We start from the raw sequence: 12,037 nt of genomic DNA on the forward strand, positions 1-12,037 counted from the left end.
CTCATGCGCCAGAGTTTACACCTCTATCCATACAAAATTCAAACGCGGCAACCCCTCAGCGCCGCTACCATTGCAGCACGAGAGACATTCGCTAACGATATAGTGCACAGGATTGATGACAGCGATATGCATGTGGGCAGCATTTGGTTTACTGACGAAGCTTATTTTTACCTGAACGGCTTCGTCAATAAACAGAATTGGCGCATATGGGGAACCGAAAAGCCCCATGTTGCAGTCCCATCGTCCCTGCATCCTCAAAAAGTACTGGTCTGGGCCGCCATTTCTTCCAAAGGAATCATTGGCCCATTTTTCAGATCCGAAACGATTACTGCATCACGCTATCTGGACGTTCTTCGTGAATTTGTGGCGGTACAAACTGCCTTAGACGACACTGCGAACACCTAGTGGTTTATGCAAGTTGGTGCCCGGCCACATCGCACGGCCGACGTCTTTAATTTCCTGAATGAATATTTCGATGATCGTGTGATTGCTTTGGGCTATCCGAAACATACAGGAGGCGGCGTGGATTGGCCTCCCTATTCGCCAGACATGAACCCCTGTGACTTCTTTCTGTGGGGACACTTGAAAGACCAGGTGTACCGCCAGAATCCAGAAACAATTGAACAGCTGAAGCAGTACATCTCATCTGCATGTGAAGCCATTCCGCCAGACACGTTGTCAAAGGTTTCGGGTAATTTCATTCAGAGACTACGCCATATTATTGCTACGCATGGTGGATATGTGGAAAATATCGTACTATAGAGTTTCCCAGACCGCAGCGCCATCTGTTGTTGAAAATTGTAACTACTGTAATTTCGAAAGTTTGTCTGCCTGAAAATGTACTGTTGTCCCAAGCATATTGCAACAAACGGTGTATTTCTATCGCTGCTCGTTTAGTTTTTATTGCCGTTTCAAATATACCGGTCATTTTTGAAACACCCTGTATATACGTGGCGTAAGACCAACTACTGTAGTGCTGGAAAAGGTGATGGAAGAAAGTTATTGCGGAGACATGGCCTAGCCACAGCCTGGGGGATGTTTCTAGAATGAAAATCTAGAGTGAAAATTTCATTCTAGAAACATTTCCTAGGCAATATCCTTTCTGCCAGGAGTGCTAGTTCTGCAAGGTTCGCAGGAGAGCTTTGGAAGGTAGGAGACGAGTTACTGGCGGAATTAAAGCTGTGAGGACAGGGCGTGAGTCGTGCTTGGGTAGCTAAGTTGGTAGTGCACGTGCCCACGAAAGGCTAAGGTCTCGAGTTCGAGTCTCGGTCCGGCACACAGTTTTAATCTGCCAGGAAGTTTCATATCAGCGCACACTCCGCTGTAGAGTGAAAATTTTACCTTAGGTGTTGTACTGCGTCAAATATTTTTCGGAAATCAAGAATCTAAGTGCCCCGATCCAAAGCTTTCAATACTTCATGCGGGAAAAATGATAAATAGGTTCCACATGGTAGATGTTTGCGGACTCGATGTTGGTTAGCGTGGAGGAGATATGATCTCAGATTTGTGTGTACATTTCGCAGTGTACGATTGCAGTCGCAGAGGCTACAAAACTAAGTACTGACAAAGTTGTTTGTGCACTGTTATACAGTTATCTCGTGCTGGTTGTGGCGAAATATCAATTTAATATACTTTTAGAAATGTTCACTCGTTGTGTTTCTTAGAGTTTTCTTTGTGTTGAAGTCATTTAGTAAATTTCGTGCTTTAGTTTTCAGTTGATGTTCCTACATCCCACATCTACATGGTTACTATGCAAATCACATTTAAGTGCCTGGCAGAGGGTTCATCGAACCACCTTCACAATTCTCTATTATTCCAATCTCGTATAGCGCGTGAAAGGGTGAACACCTATATCTTTTCGTACGAGCTCTGATTTCCCTTATTTTATCGTGGTGATCATTCCTCCCTATGTAGGTCGGTGTCAACAAATTATTTTCGCATTCGGAGGAGAAGGTGGGTGATTGGAATTTCGTGAGAAGATTCCGTCGCAACGAAAAATGCCTTTCTTTTAATGATTTCCAGCCAAAATCCTGTATCATTTCTGTGACACTCTCTCCCATATTTCACGATAATACAAAACGTGCTACCTTACCTATATGGTAAGGATCCCACACCGCGCAGCAGTATTCTAAACCAGGACGGACAAGCGTTGTGTAGGCAGTCTTCTTAGTAGGTCTGTTACATTTTCTAAGTGTCCTGCCAATAAAACGCACTTTTGGTTAGCCTTCCCCACAACATTTCCTGTGTGTTCTTTCCAATTTAAGTTGTTCGTAATTGTAATACCTAGGTATTTAGTTGAATTTACGGCTTTTAGATTAGACTGATTTATCGTGTAACCGAATTTTAACGAGTTCCTTTTAGCACTCATGTGGATGACCCCACACTTTTCGTTATTTAGGGTCAATTGCCACTTTTCGCACCATTCAGATTTTTTTTTAAATCGTTTTGCAGTTTGTTTTGATCTTATGATGACTTTATTAGTCGACAAACGACAGCGTTGTCTGCAAACAACCGAAGACGGCTGCTCAGATTCTCTCCCAAATCGTTTATATACATAAGGAACAGTAAAGGGCCTATAACACTACCTTGGGGAACGCCTGAAACCACTTATGTTTTACTCGATGACTTTCCGTCAATTACTACGAACTGTGACCTCTCTGACAGGAAATCGCAAATCCAGTCACATAACTCAGACGATGTAACATAAGCACGCAATTTCACTACGAGCCATTTGTGTGGTACAGTGTCAAAAGCCTTCCGGAAATCCAGGAATACGGAATCGATCTGAAATTCCTTGTCAATAGCACTCAGCACTTCATGTGAATAAAGAGATAGTTGTGTTTCACAGGAACAATGTTTCTTATTGTTCCTAGTGAGATATTTTAGTAAAATTTTCATTCACTATTTTAACTTCGTTGAGTGTTCCAGTGGCCGCTTCAATGTTCGGATTTAGCTAGCAAATTTTGTGAGGTTTTGTTGGTATCGGTGTTAGTTGTGGTTTAGTAGTATTAATAAAAGTTGTTGCTTTCTTAGAAGAGACAGAATTTCGAGACCGCTACTGTTAGCTCTATAAATAGTTCTCTGGTGTAACTGAACTTAGGTAACGTAGACATTTAGTTTTTTTTTCAGTAACTGTAGAATTTTACCACGAGTGAGAAATGTTGGCTCTGTCGTAGGTTTGTGAGCAGTGGGTTACGGTGTGGGATTTGTTCAAAGTATTTTCATAGGGCGGAATGCAGTGGGGAAGCCAGTGGACATTCTAGCAAGACCCTCTCCTCGGAACGCAGAATCTGTAGTACAAATAACTTGATAGAGGAGCAGAAGCGTAAGATCGGTGCCCTTCAGATGCAGTTACAATACGCAAAGGAGGAACTAGGTAGGTTTAGGAGGTTGAAGGGTGCTGGTGAATGGGACCTGGCAGTTGGTAAGAAGGCAGCTAGAAGGAGGAGGTATTCAGACAGTTGCACTTTCTGTATATGCAATAGATTTGACCAACTGTCAGAGTTGAGTAGAGAGGAGCCTCTTGTAGTTGTAGGTGTAGGTGCAGTCATCAGTAGTTAAGAACCCTAAGTCAGTTGCAAAGCCTAACACAAGGAATGTTCTGGTGCCAGGTAGTACAGATGGTAGAAGTGTGGGCCAGCAGTTGCAGGAAGTGTTGGGGAGCGACTACGAGGTCACCAGCATTGTGAAGCCTAGTGCAGGGTTGGCTCAAGTGACTAACAGCATAGGGGAGTTATGTACGAATTTTACGAAGGAGTATCAGATAGTGATAGATGGTGGAGCAGGGAATAGTCTCATTAGGAAAGGGGAATATGATGTAAGTGGTGACCTGCCTACTCAAACTGGTGGCACTGATGTGTATTTCGTGCAACTGTTTCAGCGTCATGATCGGCCTCATCTTAATGCGGCTGTTAGGCATGTTAACATAGGGCTGGAGAAGGCACTGATTACAGAGGGCATGGGTCACACTGCAGTGGTGCCAGTTGAGTCTATCAGTAGATCGGTTTTCACTAGGCATGGCCTGCACCTCAGTAGGTATGGTAAAGGGAGGCTGGCAAAACTTATAGGTGACAGTGTAGTGGGTGGTGGAGGGATCACTCATGGAAAAATTCCTGTAGTAGTTGGTGTTAGAGATGAAACTTTTTTAGATCGAAGTCGGCTGATAGGTATACCCGCTTAAAGGAAGTCCCTCTAACTAAGGAATCACCTTCAGAGGACATCATGTTTCCGAGTAGAGAAGGAATTAGCAAATTTCATCAAAATATAAGAGGTATTAAAGATAAAGTTAGTGATCTTCTTACATATGTCGACTCTGAAATTATTGGTATATCGAAGCACCACTTAAATAATTTGACAATTCAGAGGATTCCTTTACCAGGATGCAGATTAGCTGGTTGTTTTACAAGGAGTTCTTTGCGGAGTGGGGGAGTGGCCATGCACGTAAAAACAACAGTATTCCATTTGAGTTCATACACGTACCACGGCACTGCACTGAACGGATGTTTGAATACTGTGCAGGGGCAGTTGAATTTAGTGAAACTAAACTTCTAATTTTTGTTGTTTGTAGGTCCCCTAAGTCTGACTTCAGATCATTTGTGCTCAAGCTAGATTGGGTTCTTGATTCACTTTATAGGAAGTACCAGAAATTAGTTATATGTGATTACTTCAGTATTAATTTTTTATATGATTATGCGAGGGAAAGAATGTTGGTAGAGCTCCTAAATTAATATGAACTGATGCGGACTGTGTTTCTTCCAACTCTGGTGCAGGGGAACGGTAGCACAGTCAGAGACAATATTTTTATTCATTCTTCATTACTAGATGGGCATTCTGTTAGTAAAAGGGTGAATGGTCTTTCAGACCATGATTCACAAATTTTAACACTAAAAGGCTTTCGTACTCAAACAAATGTCACATATAATTACAAAGTATGTAGGAAAGTTAATCCGACGGCAATAGAGAGTTTTTTAAACCTCGTCAAGGAACAAGAATGGCTGGATGTTTATAGTGCCGATAACATAGATGACAAATATAATGATTTCCTTAACACATTTCTCATGCTCTTGAGAGTTGCTTTCCATTAGAACGTTCTAAACGGGGTACCAGCAGTAAAAGGCAGTCTGGGTGGCTGACTAGTGGGATAAAAGAAATGGTTCAAATGGCTCTGAGCACTATGGGACTTAACATCTATGGTCATCAGTCCCCTAGAACTTGGGGAACTACTTAAACCTAACTAACCTAAGGACATCACACAACACCCAGTCATCACGAGGCAGAGAAAATTCCTGACCCCGCCGGGAATCGAACCCGGGAACCCGGGCGCGGGAAGCGAGAACGCTACCGCACGACCACGAGCTGCGGACTTAGTGGGATAAGGATATCATGTAGAACAAAGCGGGAATTATACACAAATTTAGGAATATTCGCAATCAAGCTACAGAAGCACATTACAAACAGTATTTTAAGGTTCTTTCAATGTTATTAGGAAGTCAAAGAGTATGTTGTAGGAAGTGTCTGGTCAACAGCACGAGGTCGACGATATAAATTCAGTTCGTAGTAAAAATATTTCTGTTACTGATAAATCAGATACATATACAGTATTTAACAATCATTTTCTGAGCATTGCTGGTGAATTACAAAATATTCGTTTCTACGGGGAATCATATAACTCTCTTGGCAAATGCCTTTCCGAGATTGAAGTCTGAAATACTCTTCTGTGATACAGACAAGGGGAGACTGAGTTAATGAATAAACCACTAAAGACTAAGGAGTTTCATGGATATGATGGAACGCCTAGAAAAATATTGAAGTACTGCGCAGCACGTGTTAGCCCTGTACTTAGCCATATTTGAAATTTTTCCTTTAGGAATGGTCAGTTTCCTGAACGATTAAAGTACTCAGTAGTAAAGTCGCTTTATAAAAACGGGAGAAGGGATAATGTAGACAATTTTAGACCTATTTCTATGCCATAAGTGTTTGCCAAAGTTATGGAAAAGGATGTGTATGTAAGGATAAATGATCATTTTATATTATACGATTTGCTATTAAATGTAAAGTTCGGCTTTAGAAGTCGTTTAACAACTGAAAAATGCTATATTCTCTTTTCTCTGTGAGGTACTGGATGGGTTAAACAAAAGATTTTAAGCGCTAAGCATTTTTTTATTATTTAACTAAGGCATTTGATTGTGTTGATCACATAATATTGCTCCAGAAGTTGGACCATTACGGAATACAGGGAGTAGCTGACAACTGACTCACCTCTTACTCTAACAACAGTCAGCCAAAGGTGATTATTCACATTGTTGAGAATGGCTGTGATGTGGGGTCTGAGTGTGGTACGGTCAAGTGGGGAGTGCTCCAGGGATCAGTACTGGGACCACTCTTGTTCCTTATTTATATAAATGATATGCCCCTAGTCATGACCTAAGTTCATGGTTTGTAGAAAATAAACTGACGCTAAATCACAGTAAGACTCAATTTTTACAGTTTCTGACACACAATTCAACAAAACCTGACATTTTAATTTCACAGAATGGGCATATGACTAGTGAAACTGAACAGTTCAAATTTCTAGGTGTTCAGTTAGATAGTAAACTGTCGTGTAAACCCCACGTTCAGCATCTTGTTCAAAGACTTAATGCTGTCATTTTTACTATTCGAACAGTACCTGAAGTAAGTGATCGTGCGGCACAAAAATTAGTCTACATTGCTCATTTTCATACGCTTATGTCGTGTGGTATTGTATTTTGGGGTAACTCTTGCCATTCTAAAAGGATATTTTTGGCTCAGAAACGGGCGGTTTGAGCAATAAGTGGTGTAAGTTTGCGAACCTCTTGTAGATCCCTGTTCGCTAGTCTGGGTATTTTAACAATGGCCTCTCAGTATATACATTCTTTATTGTCGTTTCTTGTTAACAACATTAGCTTGTTCCCAAGAATAAGCAGCTTTCACTCAGTTAATACTCGGCGAAACTCCAACCTGCATTTGGATCGAACTCCCTTAACTCTTGTGCAGAAAGGTGTGCAGTATATTGCTGCATCCATTTTCAATAAGCTAACACAAGAATTCAAAAATCTTAGTAGTAATCCACGCGCTTTCAAATCGTAATTGAAGAGTTTCCTCATGGGCCACTCCTTCTATTCCTTTGAGGATTTCCTTTAAAAAATTAAGCTTATTCTTAGGTTATATTATTGATGGCGTTTACTTAAACTAATGGCTTGACTTTTTTGGGTTAATAAACATTTTATTTTTATCTGTTATTACTGCTCAGAACTTACGCTGAGTCCGATCCTGCTTCAGCTGTTTGTAAAGTCGCCTTGCTCAGATGAAAAATGAAAGAATCCATTTAGTTTTGATTTACAGTTCGAACATACGTCATTCTCAGAGATTTTTTTGTGTGAAAGGGTTGTTCATTAATTGCGAATCGATTTCTGAGAGCAGAAATGCAAATCAGATTGCAGCTATCCACCACAAATATCATCTCCGGCCGATCGCCATGTTATTATCCTTTATAACATTCTTGTTTATTCTTTGCTGTTGTCATTTGGCTATCAGATAAAGATTCATTCTAATGTGCAAAATCGCTTTTGCTACAACCTTCTACCCATGCATTTGTAAAGAAGGAGTGAAGCTAATCAGATAACTAACAATTGTCATTATTTGTTGAAACCTAATACACACTGAAGATTACCATATTACCATATGCAAATAGGCGTGTGTATCAATCGTCGGCAGTTAGAACTTACCACGAGTAATGGCAGTTGTTAAGCAGTTTGGTGTAAAAGATAGGAAGGAGAACAATATTAGCGTCCGATATCTGTACACACGAAACGAATTCCATCAGTTCACATCGTCATTTCAGTAGAAACTGAGAGCATATACGCAATCACTTACAGGTTGTGCCCCACAAAGGACGCCTATCTGCGTTAAGGAAATAAATTTTGATCCTTCCTGAGACAAAGAAATAAGATCTGAAAGCTGGTTTTTGGTGACAGCCGTAGACAACTATGTACTGAAAAAAGTCTGGGATTTCAGCTAGTTAACAAGTGAATACAGAAAACTTTTCCATGGGTCACATCCCATGTTACTTCTGCATCAGTTTGTGTACTTGCGTCCAGGATATGGTGCTGCATTCCGTCCGTCAACTCAGTCACAAATTCGTCTACGAACGCTATATAAATAGACATTCTTTACATAATTATAGTCTGTGCGGCTTTAAATCAGAATCATTTGAAAAGCCGGAAAAGTAGTTAGATAACTACAAAACTTTTAGCTGTTGACTGTAGAGCAGTGAGAAACATAACCCAGTCCCACAGGTCAAAACGAGACTGGTGACCTTCAGTCGGTAATATAAGAAGTGATGCAGACGGTGTTAGTTTTTTATGATAACAAAAGAAATCAGAGTTCCTACGACATGGCGTCAATTGCGAAATTTAAATTTCAGTTGATAATTCCTTTTATGAGTTATTTTCTGTAGCATCATTTCCTCCTCGAGCAGGGCAGCTTCGCGCAGAACAACAGGAAAAGGTATTATAAAATAATTATTTGAAAGCACATACTAGCGAAATTAATCACGTGCGAACTGTCTGACTTAGTAGCTGAGACGCCATCTAGCGTTCGGTTCCGTCGCAGAGCGTTCTTGGCTCTTTTTCAGGATTCTTTCAACTGCATATACAGCCACTGCAAATTAGGACAAATGTTTATAAGAGCTTTTTAACTCGATACAGTCCATATTACCCTTTTCATTTATCCCGAATCGCCTTGTACTCATTACATACTAATGTCAAACATTCAACTTTCCCCACTTATTTTAATCAATGCCCAGTGGCAGCTAACTCCTTTGTGTACATTTCCGTAACTTCGAGCAACCAATTTATGGACCGTAAAAATAACACCGTATATAAATATTACGCTGATATTGGGAAATTACAAAAAAAGCAATATAAATGTTTTAAGCTCATGCTTTCAAAGGATATTAAAATTTTGTGAACGACAAATTGTCAAATTAAAAGAGGAAAGAATCGTAAGGCTTACCTTTCCTGGAATAAGACACGTATTAGAGGGAGATTAACACCAAGATCTGAAAATAGCTAATATAGCGATGAACAGACAATTTTAAAACTAAAGGGGACTTCAAAGATCAAAATGCAATATGTAATACTGATATCGGGAAAGTTTTACGTTCAGTTTAGCGAAAACGAAGAGTGGGAACGGGAGAAGATGAAATAGAGAAGAGGATGTACTGCTGATGAGCAAAAATATGAAGCAGAATGCCCTGTCGAATCATTGCACATTTCATCTGCAGTAACTACGCAGCATCTACTCACATGTCAGTTGTGATATTTGTGCGAGATGTGTCAGTTGTGATCGTTTTATAAGATCCAAGAAGTGCTTGTCTAAGACGTATACCGTGCTTCGAGAAGAGTAGTGTTGTAAATTTGTAAATAACTATTAACATCTATATTCTTTATTTCAAAGGGCAACACTAGTGGAAGGGTTTCATTCCTTTACGATCGAAATACCACCACTCGGAATTCCAGCACTGCAGATCGCTCGGAATTTCGTGAGAGATGCTCTTTTGAATTTTTATAGAGGATGACACCAGCCGTAGGACATTTTTCCGATACTCCCTGAAACTTTATTGAAAATTCTACCGCAGAAAAAGTCGCAGACTGGCAGCCAGCGCGGTAGAAGCTGTGGCATTTACTGGCAGCAGGAAGATGAACGAATATTCACCGGAATTATTTTTGTACCACAGTCTGTCTATTGAATATTGTTCACATTAGTCTCCGGATACCCGAACTGATTACAGATATAATAGTTATGCAGGCATGCCACGTTGGCATTGATTCCAAACAAAAATACGCCGGTATTTTTTAAGACTATCGTAGTTCAACAGAATCCCACCCTCGAGCAGTATAGAAGCCGCTTGTAAAATATATGCTTTTGCTGTTTCAACGACAATGTTAGTTTTTATCTAATTCTGCTGTCCCTCTTCATCCGTTCAATGTGTAGTAGATATTCATATTGTAGGTGGTAACTGCAAGGTACTTTATCCGGAGCTCTAAAATTGTGGAGATTGTACCTTCGTGTAACTTGAAAATAGCTCCCATCAACCAACAGTTTTACTTATGAAGTGCTTCAAACTGTTTGAACGAGCGGAGGACATCATGCTGGATCAGGTAATTCTGATGTAATTGTGTTATTTGATTACATTTTTAAACTCGTACCGTGTACGACAGATAGCAGTCTCAGCTCTGTATTTAGTCTGGATGACGTTCAGCTTGTTGACAATTCTCTATCACGTAAGTGAGCGGAATTCCTTCGTACTATGTGCAAAACAATCGCGCGTAAGGTATCCGCCAACCGAGTTTGAAAAGGTGCGAATATTGAACAGACCACATAAAATGGCACAGTCGTAATATAGGCTGTGGCATTACGTACTTACCAGCCATAAGCAGATTCGCTGACACAGAAACATCCCTGTTGAGATAAACATCTGTATGATCCGAAGCAGGGGTCGTCTAACTTACCCAGTACAGACATTGTGAGACGGCACCTCAGGTCGAATATGTGCCGATTTTATTATCAACCAGATGGAAAATGTTTCTGTTGGAACACAAAAAAGGAGAATACGCTCCTCTTTACAACACTGACAGAAAAGTGTGGAACCAACTGCCTCAATTCTCATTCACCTTCCTTACCAAAAATTTCAGCACGCGAACACATTCGCGCTGTCTTAACACAGAACATTCTAAATCCTTTTCCTCTTGTCTCTCTCTGTAGTGACGCCTTCATACTGAGCATCTCCCTCTCACTAACACTGTCGATATATGTCATTTCCCACTGTCTCCTTTTCCTAGTGTTGTCACTTTCTCTTTTCGGTCTCTCCCACTGTCACTGTTCTTCATCCACCTCTCTCGCTCTTCCATACCACTGTCTTCTTATGTGCCACTTTTAGTGTCTTACTGTTCCAATGTCTTTGTGTTTTTCCATTCTCTCTCTCATTGCCGCTGTCTCATTCTTTCTCACATACAGTTTGCTGACTCCTCTCCACACATGTCCTTGGAAATGGTTTGCTTGGGTTTTCGATCCCTAGACAGGGAAAATTTACCACCTACACGTAGGTATATGGGATGGAGGAAAGTGGGAAAATTTTTTCTAGTGAAAGCTCGGTGGTCTGGGGGGGAGGGAGGGGCCGTGAGGGAGGGCTGGGGGGGAGGGGAGGGAGGACAGGCAGACAACTCCCCCAAAAGTCTATTTGTGGTCTCCAGTCACCTCTCTTTTTCATTTTCACTCTCCCCTCTCTTTTGCACCCACTGCTATCTCCAACCATCTCTCTTTCTCTTTTACTGCCACTGTATCACACTGACCATCACTATCTCCTCTCTCTTTGGCTCCCATTGCTATTGTCTTTATGCATCTCTATCTATTTGGACGCCAATCATCCATAAAATTATTGTACGTTGAAATTTTGTGAACCCCAAACTCCTGCTTTTCTCGGACAAAATATTATTATTTACGGCATACAAACACCGCTCTCACATTGAAGAATCTATTAGTCCATCTCCTCCTTCCCCCTCTCTCTATTCATTCCTTCCTCCCCCCCTCTGTCCATCTGTTCCTTCCCCTCTGTTCAACTCCCCCTCGTCCGTCTAATTCCATTTCCTCCTCCCCTCTCTCTGACCATCTCCTCCTCTCTCCCCTCTCTATTTACCCCTTCCTATCTCCGTCCTTCTTCTCCTCCTCCTCCTACATGTGCTTATCTCCTCCTTCCACGTCACAGTTTGTCCATCTCCTCGTCTTCCCTTCTCTTTCCACGTTATCACACTCACCTCAATAGGGGGCTAATTGTAGTTAACTCTACAGTATTTCTTTCCAGATTGTAACTAGTATGCGAACCAAATTTGATTGTGAAGGGTATCTTTACAATACTGGGGTATCTTTACAATTAATCTGAATATTGGGGGTAAAGTGTGGCCTCGATACAACTGTCGTGCAAACGGAATGCAGTAGGATGTGCAGTACATCAGAGCTG

Source organism: Schistocerca cancellata, chromosome 2 (genome assembly GCF_023864275.1).
Source record: "Schistocerca cancellata isolate TAMUIC-IGC-003103 chromosome 2, iqSchCanc2.1, whole genome shotgun sequence".
Classification (NCBI taxonomy): Eukaryota; Metazoa; Arthropoda; class Insecta; order Orthoptera; family Acrididae; genus Schistocerca; species Schistocerca cancellata.